The sequence below is a fragment of the Stenella coeruleoalba genome, assembly GCF_951394435.1.
Source record: "Stenella coeruleoalba genome assembly, chromosome: 7".
Classification (NCBI taxonomy): domain Eukaryota; kingdom Metazoa; phylum Chordata; class Mammalia; order Artiodactyla; family Delphinidae; genus Stenella; species Stenella coeruleoalba.
Window position 1 is genome coordinate 76,889,326 of NC_137153.1, and position 23,926 is coordinate 76,913,251.

Sequence of the window (23,926 nt, forward strand, 5' to 3'; positions counted from 1 at the left end):
TACTAAACTAACTTCATCTCCCTGAGCCTTTGTTTTCTCATTTGTAAGTTTGGGATAGAGAAGAAAAGAGCAGAAAATTGTAATCAGGTGAGGCTACTGGTCTTAGTGACTGAGATGGTAAAACAGTACTTGATCCCTTCTACTCTCTCTTCAATTGTCTGGTGTGAAGTAAAATTCATATTTTATGACAAGGCAAGAAAAATTTAAACATAAAAAATTCTTCTCTGCCCTTTGGCCTCCTCTCTCCCCCCACTGTGCATTGTGTATCTGTATTATGCATCGCCCAAACCTCCCCCAGCAGCAGGAAGACCTGCACAACCGTAAAGTGCAACATTCTCCTAGCATCAACAAGACAACTTCTGAAAAGATAGCATTCCTTCTTGATCTTGTAAGGGGTCACATGACCTACCACGATGACACTTAGATCTGGATTACGTAAACTGTCAGTAATACATCATTTGATGTACCGCCCTCTGTCTCAAAAAACTTACATAACTGTGCCTTGAATTCTAAGGGGTGGAGCAATTCTTAGAGCTTTCTGAGATACTCTTCCCGGGTTATAATCCTCAAATTTGGCTCAAATAAAAATTTCCATTTCTTTCTTAAATCAACTGATTAATTTTTTCATTAACACTAGTTTGTCAATGTTTCCCTATTCTGTTTCTGCACCTCCCCTTTTCTCCCCATGAATCATTCCCCAAGGTTAGAAAAGAAAACAAAACAAAAAAAATCAAGTTACTTCCTAGGCCTCTAGGCAAATTCTCATCACTCTTTCAATATAGTTCAGGCTAGGCATATTTACTTTCCTATGACAGGTTCTGCTCTACCTGATAATTATCATCAGCCTTTCCTTGTTATCCAAACAAATTAAAGGTATAAAAACAGAGAACATAAAGAGACAGTTTAACTTTAAAAAATACTATCTTCCCTGGATTTTTAATATACACCTTCTCACCAAATGTTCTTGTTTATATTAGGAAGATTACAAAACACTGCAACTATATATTTTCACAATAAACTTGTTATCCATTTTCATTCAAATGAGACTTTTTACCACTCAATGTAATATCGACTTTTGGAAGCCCACTAAAAGTGATAAACCAGGGTTAGCACAAATTATGTTGTTCCCTTACCTGAGAATCAAATGAGTCTTCTGCATTGTTGTTGACAGAATGAATATCCTTACATTGCCATGTTTTACTCAGAAATCAGGTGCATTACTATCACACATGACAAAATATCCTTTGCTACTCTTCAATCTTCAGTCTGAAATGATAAATTATAAAAACATTCTTTTTAGGGTTTTAAAAAATCACGGCTAGTATGAATTACTTTTGCATTTTCTTTAACAAACTTTGATAGAAAAGACTTAAAAAATGTCTTTGTAACTTATCTATTGTAATAGATGGGAAAACATACCCAATTAAGTAAAAATTAAAAGCATAAACACTGAGTTGACAAAGATAAAGCCAGATAACATTTAATTATGTGATAAATTCCGATTATGTAGGCAATATTGGAAATTATGAGAAAAAAATCTCAAAATATTTTTCCCCTTTTGGTGACAGAATTTTTAAGCTGTGAATTAATTACATTTTGTTTTTATCTTTCCACTTCTCATTGCCTTATTTTAAATTTCCATAAATCATGTCTAATTTTCTCTAGCCAAAAATGAATGAAATAAGAGAGGGGGAAGATGGCGGAAGAGTAAGAGACGCGGAGATCACCTTCCTCCCCACAGATACATCAGAAATACATCTACACGTGGAACAACTACTGCAGAACACCTACTGAACGCTGGCAGAAGACCTCAGACCTCCCAAAAGGCAAGAAACTCCCCACGTACCTGCGTAGGGCAAAAGATAAAAGAAAAAAACAGAGACAAAAGAATAGGGACGGGACCTGCACCAGTGGGAGGGAGCCGTGGAAGAAAGGTTTCCACACATTATTAAGCCCCTTCGTGGGCAGAGACTGCGGGTGGTTGAGGGGGAACGCTTCCGGGCCACGGAGGAGAGCGCAGCAACAGGGGTGTGGAAGGCAAAGCGGGGAGATTCCCGCACAAAGGATCGGGCAGACCGGCACTCACCAGCCAGAAAGGCTTGTCTGCTCACCCTCCGGGGCGGGCGGGGGCTGGGAACTGAAGCTCGGGCTTCGGTTGGAGCGCAGGGAGAGGACTGGGGTTGGCGGCGTGAACACAGCCTGCAGGGGGTTAATGCGCCACAGCTGGCCGGGAGGGAGTCCGGGGAAAAGTCTGCACCTGCCGAAGAGGCAAGAGACTTTTTCTTCCCTCTTTATTTCCTGGTGCACGAGGAGAGGGGATTAAAAGCGCTGCTTAAAGGAGCTCCAGAGACAGGCGCAAGCTGCGGCTAAAAGCGCGGACCCCAGAGACGGGCATGAGACGCTAAGGCTGCTGCTGCGGCCACCAAGAAGCCTGTGTGCGAGCACAGGTCACTATCCACACCCACCTTCCGGGGAGCCTGTGCAGCCCGCCACTGCCAGGATCCCGGGATCCAGGGACAACTCCCCCGGGAGAACAAACAGCGTGCCTCAGGCTGGTGCAACGTCATGCCGGCCTCTGCCGCCACAGGCTCGCCCCGCACTCCGCACCCCTCCCTCCCCCCCGGGCTGAGTGAGCCAAAGCCCCCAAATCAGCGGCTCCTTTAACCCCGCCCTGTCTGAGCAAAGAACAGACGCCCTCCGGCGACCTACACGCAGAGGTGGGGTCAAATCCAAAGCTGAACTACGGGAGCTGTGCGAACAAAGAACACAAAGGGAAATCTCTCCCAGCAGCCTCAGGAGCAGCGGATTAAAGCTCCACAATCAACTTGATATACCCTGCATCTGTGGAATACCTGAATAGACAATGAATCATCCCATATTGAGGAGATGGACATTGAGAGCAAGATTCATTGTTTTTTCCCCTTTTCCTCTTTTTGTGAGTATGTATGTGTATGCTTCTGTGTGAGATTTTGTCTGTATAGCTTTGCTTTCACCATTTGTCCTAGGGTTCTATCCGTTTTTTTTTTTTACTTAAAAAAAATTTTTTTTTCTTAATAACGATTTTAATTATTTTATTTTACCTTACTTTATTTTATTTTCTTTTATCCTCTTTCTTTCTTTCTTTCTACTTTTTCTACCTTTTATTCTGAGCCGTGTGGATGAAAGGCTCTTGGTGCTGCAGCCAGGAGTCAGTGCTATGCCTCGGAGGTGGGAGAGCCAACTTCAGGACATGGTCCACAAGAGACCTCCCAGCTCCACGTAATATCAAACGGCGAAAATCTCCCAGAGATCACCATCTCAACACCAGCACCCAGCTTCAATCAACAACCAGCAAGCTACAGTGCTGGACATCCTATGCCAAACAACTAGCAACACAGGAACACAGCCCCACCCATTAGCAGAGAGGCTGCCTAAAATCATAGTAAGTTCACAGACACCCCAAAACACACCACCAGACGTGGACCTGCCCACCAGAAACACAAGATCCAGCCTCATCCACCTGAACACAGGCACTAGTCCCCTCCACCAGGAAGCCTACACAACCCACTGAACCAACTTTAGCCACTGGGGACAGACACCAAAAACAATGGGAACTACGAACCTGCAGCCTGCAAAAAAGGAGACCCCAAACACAGTAAGATAAGCAAAATGAGAAGATAAACAAAATTGATAAACCATTAGCCAGACTCATCAAGGAAAAAAGGGACAAGACTCAAATCAATAGAATTAGAAATAAAAAAGGAGAAGTAACAACTGACACTGCAGAAATACAAAAGATCATGAGAGATTACTACAAGCAACTCTATGCCAATAAAATGCACAACCTGGAAGAAATGGACAAATTCTTAGAAATGCACAACCTGCCAAGACAGTATCAGGAAGAAATAGAAAATATGAACAGACCAATCACAGCACTGAAATTGAAACTGTGATTAAAAATCTTCCAACAAACAAAAGCCTAGGACCAGATGGCTTCAAGGCGAATTCTATCCAACATTTAAAGAAGAACTAACACCTATCCTTCTCAAACTCTTCCAAAATACAGCAGAGGGAGGAACACTCCCAAACACATTCTACGAGGCCACCATCTCCCTGACACCAAAACCATCCAGAGAGGTCACAAAAAAAGAAAACTACAGGCCAATATCACTGATGAACATAGATGCAAAAATCCTCAACAAAATACTAGCAAACAGAATCCAACAACACATTAAAAGGATCATACCCCATGATCAAGTGGGGTTTATTCCAGGAATGCAAGGATTCTTCAATATACGCAAATCAATCAATGTGATACACCATATTAACAAACTGAAGGAGAAAAACCATATGGTCAACTCAATAGATGCAGAGAAAGCTTTCAACAAAATTCAACATGCGTTTATGATAAAAACCCTGAAGAAAGTAGGCATAGAGGGAACTTTCCTCAACATAATAAAGGCCATATATGACAAACCCACAGCCAACATTGTCCTCAATGGTGAAAAACTGAAAGCATTTCCACTAAGATCAGGAATAAGACAAGGTTGCCCACTCTCATCACTCTTATTCAACATAGTTTTGGAAGTTTTAGCCACAGCAATCAGAGAAGAAAAGGAAATAAAAGGAATCCAAATTGGAAAAGAAGAAATAAAGCTGTCACTGCTTGCAGATGACATGATACTATACATAGAGGATCCTAAAGATGCTACCAGAAAACTACTAGAGCTAATCAATGAACTTGGTAAAGTAGCAGGATACAAAATTAATGCACAGAAATCTCTGGCATTCCTATACACTAATGATGAAAAATCTCAAAGTGAAATCAAGAAAACACTCCCATTTACCATTGCAACAAAAAGAATAAAATAGGAATAAACCTACCTTAGGAGACAAAAGACCTGTATGCAGAAAATTATAAGACACTGATGAAAGAAATTAAAGATGATACAAATAGATGGAGAGATATACCATGTTCTTGGATTGGAAGAATCTACATTGTGAAAATGACTGTACTACCCAAAGCAATCTACAGATTCAATGCAATCCCTATCAAACTACCACTGGCATTTTTCACAGAACTAGAACAAAAAATTTCACAATTTGTATGGAAACACAAAAGACCCCGAATAGCCAAAGCAATCTTGAGAACGAAAAACGGAGCTGGAGGAATCAGGCTCCCTGACTTCAGACTATACTACAAAGCTACAGTAATCAAGACAGTATGGTACTGGCACAGAAACAGAAATATAGGTAAATGGAACAGGACAGAAAGCCCAGAGATAAACCCACGCACATAGGGTCACCTTATCTTTGATAAAGGAGGCAGGAATGTACAGTGGAGAAAGGACAGCCTCTTCAATAAGTGGTGCTGGGAAAACTGGACAGGTACATGTCAAAGTATGAGATTAGATCGCTCCCTAACACCATACACAAAAATAAGCTCAAAATGGATTAAAGACCTAAATGTAAGGCCAGAAACTATCAAACTCTTCGAGGAAAACACAGGCAGAACACTCTATGACATAAATCACAGCAAGATCCTTTTTGACCCACCTCCTAGAGAAATGGAAATAAAAACAAACATAAACAAATGGGGCCTTATGAAACTGCAAAGCTTTTGCACAGCAAAGGAAACCATAAACAAGACCAAAAGACAACCCTCAGAATGGGAGAATATATTTGCAAATGAAGCAACTGACAAAGAATTAATCTTCAAAATTTACAAGCAGCTCATGCAACTCAATAACAAAAAATCAAACAACCCAATCCAAAAATCGGCAGAAGACCTAAATAGACATTTCTCCAAAGAAGATATACAAACGGCCAACAAACACATGAAAGAATGTTCAACATCATTAATCATTAGAGAAACGCAAATCTAAAGTACAATGAGATATCATCTCACACCAGTCAGAATGGCCATCATCAAAAAATCTAGAAACAATAAGTGCTGGAGAGGGTGTGGAGAAAAGGGAACCCTCTTGCACGGCTGGTGGGAATGTGAATTGGTACAGCCACTATGGAGAACAGTATGGAGGTTTCATAAAAAACTACAAATAGAACTACCATATGACCCAGCAATCCCACTACTGGGCATATACCCTGAGAAAACCATAATTCAAAAAGTCATGTACCAAAATGTTCATTGCAGCTCTATTTACAATAGCCAGGAGATGGAAACAACCTAATGTCCATCATCGGATGAATGGATAAAGAAGATGTGGCAGATATGTACAATGGAATATTGCTCAGCTATAAAAAGAAATGAAATTGAGCTATTTGTAATGAGGTGGATGTACCTAGAGTCTGTCATACAGAGTGAAGTCAGAAAGAGAAAGACAAATACCGTATGCTAATACATATATATGGAATTTAAGGAAAAAAATGTCATGAAGAACGTAGGGGTAAGACCGGAATAAAGACACAGACCTACTAGAGAATGGACTTGAGGATATGGGGAGGGGGAAGGGTAAGCTGTGACAAAGTAAGAGAGTGGCATGGACATATATACACTACTAAACGTAAAATAGATAGCTAGTGGGAAGGAGCCGCATAGCATAGGGAGATCAACTCAGTGCTTTGTGACCACCTAGAGGGGTGGGATAGGGAGGGTGGGAGGCAGGGAGACGCAAGAGAGAAGAAATATGGGAACATATGTATATGTATAACTGATTCACTTTGTTATAAAGCAGAAACTAACACACCATTTTAAAGCAATTATGCTCCAATAAAGATGTAAATAAAAAAAGGAAAACAAAAAAAAGAAATTAAAAAAAAAGAATGAAATGACAAAAGCTTTTAATGATTTATAAAGCAGTAAAATAACCAACGTAAAATTGTGTTCAGTCAGCAAAGGCAGAAACTCTTATTTATTTTTTTGATTGATACTCACATTTTTATAATAAGTATAAAATAAAACATGTCTTGTTAAAATGGATTATTTAGCTTCAAGTATTTTATAGAAGCTCTGAGTTTGTGCAGATATGTAGGACTATAGTTCAGATTTGTGTTGGCAAAAATCTTATAATGCCAAATGTTTTGATTGGAATGAGTACGTGAGTTTAAATAAATGTAGTTTATTTATATTTATATGCTATCACAAAAGAAGAGTCCTTTAGAATTCATTTACTTCTTGTTCTCAAATGAAACTCCATAGATATCTGCATAATCATTACTTTTGAATCTTAACAATAGGCCATGCCATATTTGGCTCCAGCCTACTGGAAGGCAATCAAGAAGTTCTATTGATTGTAAGGAAAACTGTATGAAAGTTTCAGATGTTAATCTCCCAATCCAAATTTTTGTGTCAATGGCTTCGTAATTCTAACTAAACTAAGTTCCAGATTCTCTGCCTGCATTGAAAAATTTCCACTTTGGGGACTGTTATGAACTGAACTGTGTGCCTTTAAAATTCATACGTTGAAGCCCTAAGCCCAAAGTGACTGTATTTATAGAGAGGACCTTAAAGGAGGTAATTAAGGTTAAATGATGTCCTAACATTTGGGGCCTAATCCTATAAGACTGGTATCCTTATACAAAAAGAAAGGGACACCAGAGCTGCTCTCTCTTCACATGCACACAGAGGAAAGATCACGTAAGGACACAGGAAAAAGGTAGCCATTAACAAGCCAGGGAAAGAGGCTTCATCAGAAACCAAATGTGGTGGCAAACTCGATCTTGCATTTCTAGCCTTCAGAACTGTGAAAAAATTAATTTTTGTTGTTTAAGCCACCCAGTCTGTGGTATTTTGCTATGGCAGTCCAAGATGACTAATACAGAGACCTAGTCTCCCTGTCAGTCTTGTTGCCTCCTTCTATTGTAACTACACTCATATTAGTATCTTTCACTTATAGTCTTGATTCTTCTTACTTATCTCCCACATTATTCTTTATTGTATAAGTTTCAGGTGTACAGCATCATAATTATACCTCTGTATACACTAGAAAGTGACCACCACCTCCAGTCTAGTTGCCATCCATCAACATATAGTTGATTCTTATTATCCACTTCACCCATTCCCCAAGCCACTTCCCCTCTGGTAAACACTAATTTGTTCTCTGTATCTAAGAGTTTGTTTTTGTTTTATTTATTTATTTATTTTGTTTTTTAAGATTCCACATATGAGTGAAATCATACAATATTTGTCTTTTTTGACTTACTTCACTTAGCATAATACCTTCAAGTTCCATCCATGTTGTCACAGATGGCAGGATTTCATCTTTTTTATGGCTGAGTAGTATTCCATTGTATAAAGACCACAAGTTTATCCATTGATCCGTTGATGGACACTTAGGTTGCTTCCATATCTTGGTTATTATAAATAAAGCTGCACTGAACACAGAGGAGCATATATCTCTTTGAATTAGTGTTTTTGTGTTTTTCAGATAAATATCTAGAAGTGGAATAGTTGGGGCATATGGTAGTTCTATTCTTAATTTTTCGACAATCTCCATACTGTTTTTCATACTGGATGCACTATTACAGTCCTAATAACAGTGTATGAGGGCTCCTTTTTCTCCACAAGCTCTCCAACATTTGCTATTTCTTTTCTTCTCAATAGTAGTCATTCTAACAGGTGTGAGGTGATATCTCATTGTAGTTCTGATTTGCATTCTCCTAATAATTTGTGCTTTTGAACATCTTTTCACGTATCTTTTGACCATCTGTGTGTCCTCTTTGGAAAACGTCTCTTCAGATCCTTTGCCCACTTTTAAAACCAGTTTTTTTTTTTTCCTTGTGAGTTGTATGAATTCTTTATATATTTTGAATATTGACACCTTATCAAACATATGATTTGCAAATTTCTTCTCCCATTCAGTAGGTTACCTTTTCATTTTGATATTGGTTTCCTTCTTTGTGCAGAAACTTTTTGGTTTGATATAGTCCCATTTGCTTCTGTTTCCTTTGCCTTTGGAGAGAGAGCCACAAAAAAGTCATCAGGTCTGATGTCAACTAAGTTACTGCCTATGATTTCATCTAGGAATTTTGTGGTATCAGGTCTTACATTCAAGTCTCTAATCCATTTTGAGTTAGTTGTTGTGTATGGTGTAAGATAGGAGTCTAGTTTCTTTTTTATTTTTCCTCATGTGGCTATCTAGTTTTCCCAGCACCATTTATTGAAGAGACTATCTTTTATTCATTGTATATTCTTTGCTCATTTGTTTTAATTGTCCATGTACATGTGAGGTTATTTCTAGGATCTCTAGTCTGTTCCATTGATTTGTGTGTGTGTTTATGTTCCAGTACCATACTATGTTGATTACTATAGCTTGGTAGTACAGCATGAAATCAGGGAGCATGATACCTCCAGCTTTGTTCTTTCTCAAGATTGTTTTGGCTATTCAGGATATTTTGTGATTCCACACAAATTTTAGAATCATTCGTTCTAGCTCTGTGAAATATGCCATTGGAATTTTGATAGGAATTGCACTGATTCTGTAGATTGCCTTGGGTAGTATGGACATTTTAACAATATTAATTTTTCCAATCCATAAACATGGAATAGCTCTCCATTTATTTGTGTCTTCTTCAGTTTCTTTCATCAATGTCTTATAATTTTCAGTGCACAGGTCCTTCACCTCCTTGATTAAGTTCATTCCTAGGCATATTATTCTTTATAATAAAATTATAAATGGGAATGTTTTCTTAATTCTGGTGGTTTGTTATTAGTGTATAGAAATGTCACAGATTTCTGTATATTGATTTTGTATCCTGGAACTTTACTGAATTCATTTATTAGTACTAACAATTTTGTGGTGGAGTCTTTATGTTTCTTTATATATAGTATCATGTCATCTGCAAATAGTGACAGTTTTACTTCTTTTCCAATTTGGATGCCTTTTGTTTCTTTTCTTGCCTAATTTCTGTTGGTAAGACTTCCAATACTATGTTGAATAAAAGTGGCAATAGTGGTCATCCTTGTCTTGTTCCTGATCTTAGAGTAAAAAATTCCAGCTTTTCACTGTTGAGAATGATGTTAGCTGTGGTTTGTTATTATGTTGAGGTATGTTTCCTCTATACCCACTTTGTTGAGAGTTTTTATCATAAATGGATGTTGAATTTTGTCAAATGCTTTTTCTGCATCTATTAAAATGATCATATGATTTTTGTACTTCATTGTGTTAATGTAACATATTGATTGATATGCAGATGTTGACCCATCGTTGCACCCCTGCAATAAATCCCATTTGATTGTCGTGTATAATCCTTTCAGTGTTTTGTTAAATTTGGGTTGTTAATATTTTGTTGAGGATTTTGCATCTATATTCATCAAGGATATTGGTCTGTAATTTGTGTGTGTGTGTGTGTGTGTGTGTGTGTGTGTGGTGTCCTTGTCTGTTTTTGTTTTAATCAGGGTAATGTTGGTTTCATAAAATGTGTTTGGAAGGTTTCCTTCCTCTTCAGTTTTTTGGAAGAGTTTGAGAAAGATAGGTATTAGCTCTTTTCTGAATGTTTTGGAGAATTCACCAATGAAGCCATTTTATCATTTTAATTATAATATGTCTTAGAGTGTGTCTCTTTGGGTTCATTTTATTTGGAACTTTCTGGTCTTCCTGTACCTAGATGTCTATTTTCTTCCCCAGATTAGGGAAATTTTCATCTACTATTTCTTCAAACAATTTTTCTGGCCCTTTCTCTCCTTCTTCTTCTTTGGGGACCCCACAGTGCAAGTCTTATTCTGTGGATATTGTCCCAAAAGTCGCTTAAGGATCTTCCCCTTTTTAAATTCTTTTTTAATTTTCTGTTCTGTTTGGGTGAGTTCCATTGTTTTGTCTTCCAGATCACCAATTCATTCTTCTACCTCATCCAGTCTGCTGTTGAACCCCTCCAGAATTTTATTTTTCAGTTCAGTTATAACTTCTGTTTGGTACTTTCTCACATTTTCTGCCGCTTTATTGAAAATCTCACTGTGTTCATCCATTCCTCTCTTGAATTTGGTGAGCATCTTGATGACTGTTACTGCAAACTCTATGTCAGGTAGATTGCTTATCTCCATTTTGTTTAGTTCTTTTTCTGAAGTTTTGTCTTGTTCTTTCAGTTGGAACATATTCCTTTGTCTCCTCATTTTGCCTAATTCTCTGCTTTTGTTTCCATGTATTAAGTATATCACCTATCTCTCCCAGTCTTGAAGAAGTGGCCTTATTTAGGGGACAAACTGTGGGGCTCAGGAGTACAATCTGCCTGGCTACCAGAGCCAGGCACTCAAGAGGTGTCCCCTATGTGAGTTGCTTGTGCCCTCCTGTTGTGGTGGAGCTGCAGCTGCTGTGGGGCACTTATGGGGAGGGTTGGGCCCTGGCTGGCTATAGGACCTGGTGGGGGCTGCCATCAGGTCAGCCCTGTTGGGCAGGGCTATCACTGGGCCAGCTGTGAGGTCCAGCTAAAGTGCAGCGGTGGGGGGTCTCTCAGCACAGTATGCCCACTGGTGCCAAAAGCAGAGAATTCCAAAATAGTCCCCTCCTATGCCAGTATGAGTAAGGTAGCCTGAGATTGCATAAACAGCACCTGCCAGTGACTCAGTCCCCAAGGAGTGTCTCAATTGTTTTCTGCCTCTCTGGCAGATGCCTCAAGATTAGTAGGGTCCTTTCACCTACTGTCCATGCATTTTTCAATCAGATGTTTCTGTGCTGGATTTTGGGTTGTGAGAGTCTGCTTATGAGCCCTTCAAGAGCAGGTTTTCTCTTCCCTGCAGTTCTATAGTTTTCCTGGGCATATTCCCCATTGGTTTTTCAAAGTCAGTGGTCTTGGGAGCTCATCTCTCCTGTGCAGGATCTAGGGACTGGGGTGCCTGGTGTGGAGTTCAAATCCCTTGCTCCTCAGGGAAAAGATCCATACCTTTGTGATCCCTCCTGACTGTGGATTGCCACAGCAGGGGTGTGGGTTTTTCCTTGGCAAGCCCATATCCTACCCATCTCAGTGCTATTCTTTTATCCTTTGTTTTGGAGGTTCTGTTCATTCAGTTTTCAGGTCCTTTTTGGAGGGAATTATTCCATATGTTGTTGTAGACTTGTTGTGTCTGTGGGAGGAGGTGCGTTCAGGATCTTCCTACACCACCATCTTAAATCCTCCTTCCACTTATTTCCCACATTTAACTGCTAGCATTGTCCCTAAACTTTAAAGCCTGTGTCAAATCCCCCTTGTTTCCTATTTCCCATATATTCCTCTCCCCCGAAAGCATATAATCTCTCCTGCTTGGAGCTCCATTAATACTTCCCATATCTCCAGTATAGATGTAATAGATTGACTAACATTTTATCTATTTGGACATCTGTCTCATCTTCTCTATCAGATTAATTAAACAAGATATAAATTTGTTAACTCTTTTTGCAGGTCTACTATATGCCAATTTATGATTACCTGTTAGGTGTTTTTCTTTTCAATTACTGTCTACAGAGCATTGAATACAGAAAGTATTAAGTAATATTGAGTTCTATTTATTTGAGTTGGTTTTGTATCAGGCTAGATAACTAGTATAATCCATGTGCAATTATCAGAAAATATCACGATATGTAACTAAACAAAGGTAAGCAACACAAACTAATTTACTTCTCACTACACTGTATGGCTTCCTTTATGTTGAAATCCTTTATGTGGAACTCATGTGAGCTCACTATTGAATTTGTGGGGATAAGAATCAATTCTCTCATTTAGAACGAAGAAGCTATGTAAAATTTTGCCCCAGATTCTTTACTTAAAATAGTTCCCAGTAGAGAACATTTTCTTTCTAATTTTTCTTCTCACTCCAGCTGCCTAAAAATCCTTCTTTTTTCTCTTGCTATCATTTTATGAATTATTCTGTGCCTGGCCTTAATACAAGATTTCATGAAACAATAGGATATATCTTGATATATATCTGTCTCTTATAGATGTACCTATATTCTAATGGAGATTACGGAATGCAAAGTAAACATTAATAGGCTGAAAAGTACAAGCCTGAAGATAGCTTTTATAATATTTATTTTGAAAATTTAAGTTGACACACCATTTTAGGTTAATTACTAGGTTTTTTTTTACCTTTTAAAGCATATGTGAAAAATTTCACAATGTATTATAGAGCTATTTTTTGCCTAGATGAGGTTAGCATCTTTAATAGAAAATATTTTTTTGACACAGTCTATATTTCAGAATGTATACCAAATCAATTTACCTGCCTCCTATGTAAGTAGTATACTTCTCCACCCAGTTGGTTTTAGGTTTGGTCATGTGACTTACTTTCCCACTAAAATATGAGCAAAAGGAACAGTGTACCAGTTCTGAGCAGAAGCTTTAATAGTCATCGTGTATGTCTGTCAATTTCTTATTCTCGCCTTTGCCATGAAAGAGTAGCATATACTGAGAGGTTGCTCCTTTAGCCTTGAACCCAGAGTGGAGAAACATGAGGAGCAGATCCACAGTCCCAAATCAGAAAACCTAAGTCTAACACAGTTTAAGTAGAACCAACGACATGAGAACCATTTTGTAAGGGAGACAGAAGTTTGCTCTTGTAAGCCACTGTGATTTGGGTTTATTGACTAAGAATTTAGATATTATAATGCCCATTATTATATATCTACCAAAGACAATCTTTATTATTTAAAACCTGACAAATAATTGACTGGGGTTCAAGAGACATCCAGGTCTAGCTTATATTTACGTATTTATCTCTGGTTAAAATATTAAAAAATTTAACAAATTATATATTTTAGGCTCATATTCTTTAAATTTTGTACCAGAGACTTCTACTTCTTGGTAAGATAGAGTAGGTATACTTTTAAAATTCTTATCGCGAAGTTCAACTAAAAGTCAGGACATACTACATAAAACAAACATAAGAAGACTCTGAAACATGGAGAGAAGGTGATAAGTTTTTCAGGCACCTCAGAAACTAAGGAAAAACAGTGGTTAGTACCCTGGGTTTTCTTTTCATCTCATATATCCCAGACTTGAACCTGAAGAAACAGGCAACAAAGAGCACTGGCAAAAAAATTTACAACAAAAGCTTGCTCTCCTTCATTAAAGGAGCAGCCTAGTAAGACAGAACTTTTAGACAGTAACTGCTTTACTTCAGCTGAACACCACAGAAAAAACTGTGGCCTCATTCCAATGACACCAGGAAAGGCTGACTGAGGAACCTCAACTTCCACACCTGCAAGGTTGCCATGAGGCAACTCAACATCTCCACTGGGATGATGTCAGAATGCCAAATACAGAATTTCATCTCTGCTAGATGGCAACAAAGTGACTGCCATGCTTCCTCTCCACTAAAGTAGTGTCAAAAGGAGGCCTAGAGAAGAGTTGGAATGTTTACCATGGCCATTCTCACCATGATGCCACTGGAGCCCAAAGAGGATATGAAATTCCCACCCCACCCAGCAGTAATGAAGAACCTTCCATGCCCTTGAATATCACTTCAAGTACAATAGTATAGACTGGCTGAAAGTAAAATGATGGAAGAAAGATATTCAATGCAAACATTTATCAAAAGAAAGCAAGAATGGCCACATTAATATCAGATAATGTAGACTTCAGAGCAAAGAAAATTACCAGAGACAGAGAGGAACATTATATGATGATGAAAGGGTCAATCCACTCCACCCAGAAAACACAGCCATCATAATTGTGTATGTACCAAACTGCTAATAAGTTGCAAAATATGTAAAACAAAAGCTGAGAGAACTGAAAGAAAAAATGAACAAATTCACTATTATAATTGGAGACTTCAACACCCCTTTCAAAATTTCAACTAGAAAGAAAATCAGCAACTATTTAGAAGAGCTAAACAACACTATCAATCAACAGGATCTTATTGACATTTATAGAACATTAAAAGTCCCAATAACAGTAGAAAACACATTCTTTTCACATGCTCATGGAACATATACCAAGACAGACCATATCTTGGGCCATAAAATGAACCTGAACAAACTTTAAAACTTGAAATTATACAGTGTGCACTCTGACCACAATGGAATCAAACTAGAAATCAATAATAGAAAAATAAAAAGAAAATCTTCAAACACTTGAAAATTAAATCACATACTTTTAAGTAATCCAAAAATAAAAAAAGAAGCCTTAGAAGAAATGAAAAATATATTAAACTTAATGAAATATCAAACATTTCATACCATGTTTGGTGAACATATCAAATTTTGTGGATCACAGCTAAAGCAGAGCTGAGAGGAAAATTTTATAGCACTAAATGCATTCATTAGAAAAGAACAAAAGTCTTAATATAACAATCTAAGCATCTACCTCAAAACAGAGAAAAAGAAGGCAAAATAAACCTGATGAACACAGAAAAAGGAAATGATAAAAAGAAGTCAATTAAATTAAAAACAGGAACACAGTAGAGAAAATCAATGAAACTATGAGCTGGTTCTTTGTAAAGTCTAATAAAATTGACAAATCTCTAGCAACACTGACAAAGAAAAAATAGAGATGACACACATTAAATATCAGAAATTATATGGGATATTATAACAGATGCTGTGGACTTCAAAAGGATAATAAGGACATGCTCCAAAGAATTCTACTTACATAATACACATAATTCTACTTACAGAAAACAGACCAATTCCTCAAAGAACACAAATAACCACAACCCACCTGATATGAATTAGATAAAATGAATATCCCTATGACTACTAAGGAAATTTAACTTGTAATTTTAAAACTTTTAGAAAAGAAATGTCAGGGTCCAGGTGATTTCACTGGAAAATCCTACAAACATTAAAGAAGAATTAACGCCAATTCTATAATCTCTTTGTAGAAAAGAGAAGAGAAGGGAACACTCCTCTATTCATTTAGGAAGCTTGGTTCCCTGATACCAAAATGAGATAAAGTACCTTCCCTCCATTGCCCCAACCCAGAAAAAAAGAAAGAAAGAAAGAAAAAGATCAATAGCTCTCCTAAATATAGACACAAAAATCTTTAGAATATTAGCACATAGAAATAAGCAAAATATAAAAATATTATACACCATGACCAAGTATCCTGGGATACCAGTCTAGTTCAATATTTTAAAATCAATCAATATAATCCACCATATTAACAGGCTAAAGAAGAATAATTGCATCATCATATTCAATCCAGAAAAAAAAGCTGACAAAGTTTAATACTCATTCATGATAAAAGCTCTCAGAAAAGTAGGAATAGAGGGGAAATCCCTCAATTGATCTAAAAGAAGAACACAGCTATCATTATCCTTAATAGTAAAAGGGTGATTACTTTTTTCCTAAGATTGGGAACTAGGCAAAGATGTCTACTCTCATCACTCTCATTCAACATAGTGCTGGAAGTTCTAACAAGTACTATAAGGCATGAAAATGGAAATAAAAGGCATAAAAACAGAGAAGAAAGAAATAAATCTGATCTTACTTGCAGAAGACATAATTTTCTACATAAAATCGTAAGGACTCTAACAATTACTCCATATTGAATCCTTTATTGTCATCTTATTGGTCTTATTCCAACAGGTTTCATGAGAACATGATATGAGAGTGCTAACAAAAGACATCGCACTTCTGGGCTTCCCTGGTGGCGCAGTGGTTGAGAGTTCACCTGCCGATGCAGGGGACACGGGTTCGTGCCCCGGTCCGGGAGGATCCCACATGCCGCGGAGCGGCTGGGCCCGTGAGCCATGGCCGCTGAGCTTGCGCGTCCGGAGCCTGTGCTCCGCAACGGGAGAGGCCACAACAGTGAGAGGCCCGCGTACCGCAAAAAAAAAAAAAAAAAAAAAAAGACATTGCACTTCAGAGTTTCCAGTTATCTTCATCTGTTTTGTTCCTAGCATATTGAACTTTATTTATATAGGATATTTAATGTTACAATGATTTGAAGTTAAAAGAATAGATTCTTTAGATCCCTTTACTGTTGTTGTTTAAGATAGTTCCAGGGTCAAGCCTTAAGATGAGTTGCTGAGCCTTAAAAAAAAAGGGGGTCGTGGTGGTAGACTAGAGAGAGACTCATGGGGGGGGGGAGAAAAAGAAAGATAGATGAAGCCAAGATAATTTTAGAGACACATTCCAAGGCCAACTTCCTAAGAACTGAAAGGCCATCCAACGAGAGGTGTATGGAAAGGTTAGACTGTCTTTGGGAATTTGAGCTTCCTTTGGAATCCAAGCCTGTTTATGATTAGCTGTAAGGCTTACCTGATAATTGATTATTTCTGCATGCCTTTCTAGATGTGGTTGAGAACAATGAAAGGTTATAAAATACAACTTTAAGAAATATTGATATGGGGATTAAATTCTGCTGCTTCCCATCCTCCAAAGAAATCTTTCATCCCATAGCTTTAAACTCTGACAATCTAACTTAGCTTCCTTTCTTTTGACTGAAGTCATAACATTCTCTTGAGTTGTATGCCTGGAAGTAAAGACTGGTATTTTTCCTTTCAGCTAAACATTATTCTGGGCCAAAGGTATACTGTGCAAATAAAACTGTTCTGCCCAACTCTGGAATATCCTTTTTTCTCTTCTTGTACAATTGCTTCCAGACAGCAACTTAGATTCTTGGTGTGATCTGAACATATTTAGAAATCACATTTATAAATCCTCATTGTAATCTGTATGCCTATTTATTGGGCATAAGTCCAAGCTGGGGAACAAAATTATTTAGTATGCTACATTATTTATCTAAGGCAAATAAGAAAAATATATGTTTGTTTTAGATAATGTTCAAAGGAATAGGAAAATCATGACTTAAGTGGTGTCCCCTTGGAGTCTTAAAGAATTCTTTTCATTAAAGAGCTACTTCGGATTATACATACACATATATATGTACATTTATACAAGGTAAGAAAGTGAGATAAAGAGAGAGCAAGCCAACAAACAACTTAAATGTAAAATGATATCATTAAAAGGATCCTGATGAAATCCTGGTGAAGGGTATATGGAAATTCCCTTGTATTATATTTGTAACTTTTCTTTAGGTTTAAGTTTAAAATTATTTACAAATTTTAAGAGGTGATATTTTGGAAATGAAACTTCATGAAAACTCTTCCAAAGTAAGATTTATTCAGGGGCAAAGGTGATAGTTGGTGTCTCCAGTGGTGTATAGATATATAAATAGAATAATGCTTATGATATTAATGCTTATTAACATTTAAAGATAGCTCCATGAAGATTAAAATTTCCAGCATTTTAATGGTAGCGACAGTCTTCCATATAAATTACAGAAAACAGTAGAATTACTCAGCAGAGTAGAAATGTCATGCTTTAAGGGTAATATACATATAACAAAGGTAGCATATCATTGGCATTTTATCCTTCCTACCCATCCAAGAACAGCAACTACATGAATCACTTTGACGTAACATCGAGTCTTTTTCTCTTCTTGTAATGACTTTCTCATGACCATGTAAGTAATACTATTTTTGGAGGGATAAAATGGATGCCCCAATAAAAATGGGGTTATAAACTGCATAATATATAACTGACAGGCATATAAAGAAAGAAACCAGGTAATTGTAATATACATTCTGAAAATGGGGAAGCTCATTTCCTAAGCCAATTCAGGAAAATTAAAAGTGAAAATAATGATTAATTCTGCTGGACTTGTCCATTTTAAAATCCAAATAAAATCCAAATAAGGAAAACACAATTAAGGGTTAGGCTTCTTTAGTAGATTTGGTTTTTAAGGAAAATTTATGAACTAGAAAATGAATGAAATTTGATAATGTTTCTCCAACTTGAACATAGGCCACCAATTTCATTTTTGGATCCTGGAGAGAAATGAAGGAAATGTTTCCTATTTATTTTAGGTTGTTTACTTTTTACCACAACTGCCTACTCTATTGAGAAAATTAAGACCATTAAACTCTGAGAAGTTCAAAACATAGAATTAAATGAATTATCAGAATTAAATAAATGCTTTCCACAGAACAGTTACTTCATTATGTAAAGGTTTAGCCTCTGAATGGAACAGACAGAAATGCAAACTGAAATCTGTAAGTACTAATCATTTTAATAATGTTTCAGTCTCTTACATATCAATTGAGTTTTGGGGGTATTGGTCTAATTTTTAACAATTTTCTTCCTTTTCTAAAATTTATCTCATCAGCAATTACATCTATCACTTTTTATCTTTATCAGAAGCCATTTCCATGTTAAACAGATTAAATTTTTTTCATTCCAGACTTTAACATGTAGTTTTGTACCTAGCTTAAAAAAATCCTCACCTAAAACAAACTGGACCACCACTCCAGCCTTGATTTGTGTTTAGAGCTTTAAACAAAAAGTTTGCATTTGTTACCCTCAAAGTCTGTAATTAGTAGTTGAACTACACAAAGAATCAACATGATGTCATGTCTAGACAACATGTAAATTAATATGAAAGCAATTGATTTACAAACTCTATACTAATACAAATTAATCTGAATTAAGTTTAATCCTCAGTTATTAACTGATTAAGTGTCGCTGTTGGTAGCTACAGAATGGTGATTTCCATCTGTGAATTTTAGGGACACAACTTAATCATTGACTTTGTATGGAGAAATAGTGAAAGAAAGCATAGACCATACACAATGATGCTCCATCACTGTTCCCTGCACAGAAGAGCTAGAGAAGTAAAACTGAAATACACAATTTAAAAACATACAGGAAGCTTTTCTCAAGTGTCATAATTAACTTTTGGCAAAGGGGATGTTTCAGGCGTGTTGACTCTGGCTGTGACTGGCACACCATCCCTCTTAGAAAGTGCATTCATCTGTTCTGAGGGAGAATTTGCTCTTGCTTTGAGCAAACATGAAATCAAAATTGCCAATATGTTCCTTCTTTTTTAGTAGAATTATTACAATTTACTGTGGACAGGAAAACACATCATTATTAAGTACTGACCTCTGTGAAAGACCCTTGGACTTTGGGGTTACAATACTCCCAAGTCTTCAGAGCAAATCAACAGGTGCATACTCTTAACCCAGAGTAGGTTATTATTCTACCACCTCACACATAGTCAGAGGTGCTAGAAATGTCATATTTGTCTCATTTACTAAGATATATATTTACTTCTTTTTAAATATTATGGGTCCTCCTCAAGTTTTTTTTAAGTATTTGTTTTGCTTTTTTTTGAAGAATATTTATTCAAGTAAAATTAGCTTTTACTCATTTTAGAGTGCTAAAATCTCAGCATGAATATCATCGGAATATAAGAAAATATATGAAAAATGTTGGTTTTGCTGCCATTAGCTAGTTTCCGTGATTGCATAATATTTTTTCGGATAACTAGAAATCAAGAACAATCCTATCAAATTAAGAAAAATGTTTTATGCTTTTTAATTTGCTGGTCATTTTCACTTAGTTTGCCAGAAAACTCTATAACTTATGTTGGAACAAAATTCAGGAGTGTTCTGTGACTATAATATACATAAGTTTGATAATTAAAAAGCAACTATGTTATTTCAAAACGAGGGTCATTGTATTTATATAGACTCTTTTACAGACATCCTACTCATTGTCATAATAACTGAGGCTGTCATGACCATGGTCTGCGCCTCACAGGAAGCCCTAAACAATTCTGACAGGCTGCAGCTCATTAAGGGACAGTCATTTTGTTGAAATGTCTATCAGCTCGCAGGGATGCACTAAGATGAATAGGCCCAAAACAATAGGCCCATTTGTTAGAGCAGTAGCTTCTCTAATACATGATGAGACAATCAAGCCAAGCTGCCTTCGGCACAAAGACATAATTAATCAAATGGACAAATGGTTCAAAAATTGCTCTAGTATATTCTGTAGTGGACAGAGGTTTCCATGGAAACATTGGCGTTTGCATCACAGTTAATGACCATTCTGTACAATGAAGTCTCCCCCTTCACAGACACTTCTTCACTCCCTCTCCACTATGCCTGCTCTCCCCACTTCTTCAGCCATTAAAAAATACAACCTGGAGAAAAACAAACGAAATAGGGAGAAGGAGGAACTTAAAAGAGAACCATGAGTGTCTGATTTCCCTATCAGAAAAATCTAATAGTTCTATATCTCTATGAAACTAATCGCAAATTTTTTATTGTGTTCTCAATACTTAAAAAAATACATATGTAGAAAACCAACCTAAAATTGTGACTTTTCACACTATTAAATAATTACAGTGACGTCACTGAAGTATTTACAGATACAAATTAGGTTACTATAATGATTTAAAATGTATTAAAAATTAAACTGTAACATTTCTAAAATGTTAAATGAAAAGTTAGTAAAACCTTGTGTAAAAGGAGACTTTAAATTTATCTTCGGTCTCTGGAAAAGGATACATAAATATTTCTTCAGTATGACTCCTTTTTACCTTGAGTTGTAAAGCATCACTGATTGATATTTAATCAAGTTAAGAGTTATCCCTACTTTGGCACCAAATAAAACATACTCCCTATAGGTGACTGCATCTATTCTTTGAAGGTAGTTTCTTGTTACTATATGATGGCTTTTGAGTTTGAATCATTGCTCTCCACCCTCCCTCCAAAATGTTGTTTATCAGAGTGTTCTTTCCAGTCACAAGAAAGATAATTGTTCAGAGGTGACCTGACAAACGAAATATGCTCCATCTTGGTAGTTTAAGAACCACAAAAATGGCTAACTTTTATCCCTATTTGGCGGTCTTCTGTAGTATTTGAAACAAGAGTTTGATCTTTGGTAAAAATACGGCAGGGTAGTTTATTGAAATATTTATTGGGGCTTTTTGTTTCCCTCTAATTGTATTTTTGTCTTTTCCCTTTCTCTAAAAATCTTCTTTTATGTCTTTGTACGGGTAGCTGGATTGCCTTGTAGTGTCCCTTGAAGACATGTTTCCTTACCGGTTTTTATTTTTATTTTATTTTTTGCGGTATGTGGGCCTCTCACTGTTGTGGCCTCTCCCGTTGCAGAGCACAGGCTCCGTACCGCAGGCTCAGCAGCCGTGGCTCACGGGCCTAGCTGCTCCGCGGCATGTGGGATCTTCCCGGACCGGGGCACAAACCCGTGTCCCCTGCATTGGCAGGCAGATTCTCAACCACTGCACCACCAGGGAAGCCCCCTTATTGGTTTTTAAATCTTTACTTTTAAAAGCTTGTGTCAGTGGAATCTTTTGCAGGTGGGAAGCATGAGGAGGAGAGAATCCTGAGGCTTTGGAGTGAGGGTAGGCTGGGGGGACAAATGCAGCAAGGGAGCTGCGAGTATTTTTCGTAATTGGAAAGGAGGGAGACTCCTGCTAGTCCTGAAAAAATGAAGGGCCCAGACCACTACCCTGGGTGTGAGAGTGTTTTATGTGTCAGCTTCACTGAACTAAGCAATGTCTAGTAAGCTGCTAGGACATTATTTGTGAGTGTGCCTGTGAGGGAGTTTCTGGAACAGATTAGCATTTGAATTGGTAGACTGAGTAAAGAAGCTCACCCTCACTAACGCAGGTGGGCATCATCCAATCTTTTGAGTGCCAGAACACAACAGAAAGGCAGAGGAAGAGGAAGTTTGCCCTCTTTGCTTAAGCTGGGAAATCTATCTTCTCCTGCCCTCAGACATTAGCACTTCTGGTTCTCAATCTTTTGGACTTGGACTGAATTACAACCACTGCATTTCCAGCTTGCAGATAGAAGGTCATAGACCTTTTCATTTCACTCTTTTCTTGCTTGCATTTATTTAAAAACAATGAGAAGTAATTTATTTAAAAACAATGAGAAGTAATTCTCTCCTTGTTCCTCTGTATGGAAAGTGTTCTCCAATTCCTGGATTCCATCAATATTTTCTCTTTATCTTTGGTTTTCTGCAGTTTGGCTATGATTTGTCTGTGTAGTGTTTTGAGTTATTACCCTGTTGCTGTTATGTAAACTTCCTGGTTCTGTGGTTTGGTATCCATCACTAATTTCAAAAGTTCTCAGCTATTATTTCTGCAAATATTCCATCTGCTCTGTTCTCTTGTTCTGTTCTTTCTGATACTCCAATTATATGCATGTTGCAGCTTGTGGTCTTGCTCCACAGTTTTTAGATATTCTGTTCTATGCTATTCTGTTCTGTTCTGTTCTATCCTGTGCCTTTCATTTTCCTCTCTGCATTTCAATTTGAGAAGTTGCTATTTACTTATATTCAATCTCACTGATTTTTTCCTCAGCCATGTCAATCTACTGATGTGCCCATCAAAGGCAGTCTTCATTTCAAATACTGCGTTTTTTATTTCTAGCATTTCCTTTTTATTTTTTTAAATTAAGTTTCCATTTTTCAGCTGGCATTCCATCTGGTCTTGCGTGTTGTCTACTTTTTCCTTGAAAGTCTTTATCATATTAGTCATTGTTACCTAAAATTTCCTGTAAAATAATTCCAACATCTTTTTTATATTTGCGTCTGGTTCTGATGTTTGCTTTGTCTCTTTAGATGGTATTTATTTTTGCCTTTTGGCATGCCAGGTAAATTTTGTTGAGATCAGACATATTGCATAGGGTAATAGCTACTGAGGTAAATAGGCCATCAGTATGAGATTTATGTTAATTTGGCTAAGAGTTGGGGTAACTTTAATGTTTATTTTAGTTATAGGCACTAGAGGCTTTGACTTACTCTGGTGATCTTGTTTTTTCTCCCCTCTTGGCTTTCAGTTTCCTTGTGTACTCATCTTTAGAGATTGTTTGTGCCTTAAAGTTTTTCAGCTTTAATCCCCTTTCATTATTTCTGTATGTTTGTCACTGTTGTGACAGGTGATGGTGAAAAAGAGGGTGTGTTTAACCTCCATATTAAGCCTCTGTCTTTTAATGGGCCTGTGTCTCAGGAGTTTGGCCTATGAAGTATTTCTGCTCCTCTTCCAGGAGTACAGCTTTCGTCTCTCCTGGCCCCCAATTCTCTCTCCAATCCCAGTGTTTCCAGCATATTTCCTTGAAGCCATCTTCCATGTAAACTGTGGCTTTTTCTCTCCCTTAGGTGAGATGGGAAGTCAGGATCAAGCTAGAGTTAAGGTGGATTTCCTTTCTCCAAGCTGAGATAAGTTCTCAGTATTGCCCTCTGGTGATGTCTTTTATCCT

The 23,926-nt window shown here is 37.3% G+C and overlaps 1 protein-coding gene across 2 annotated transcripts in view; it reads right to left on the reverse strand.

The window, feature by feature from the left end:
• The window catches only part of LOC307189672 (uncharacterized protein), a 568,050-nt gene that overhangs the window by 77,638 nt on the left and 466,486 nt on the right, over positions 1-23,926 (reverse strand). For both annotated transcript variants that reach the window (XM_079928006.1, XM_079928007.1), the window contains exon 10: positions 1,134-1,266. The gene's annotated coding sequence lies outside the window, so the exon portion shown is untranslated. The remainder of the gene's footprint in view (positions 1-1,133; positions 1,267-23,926) is intronic.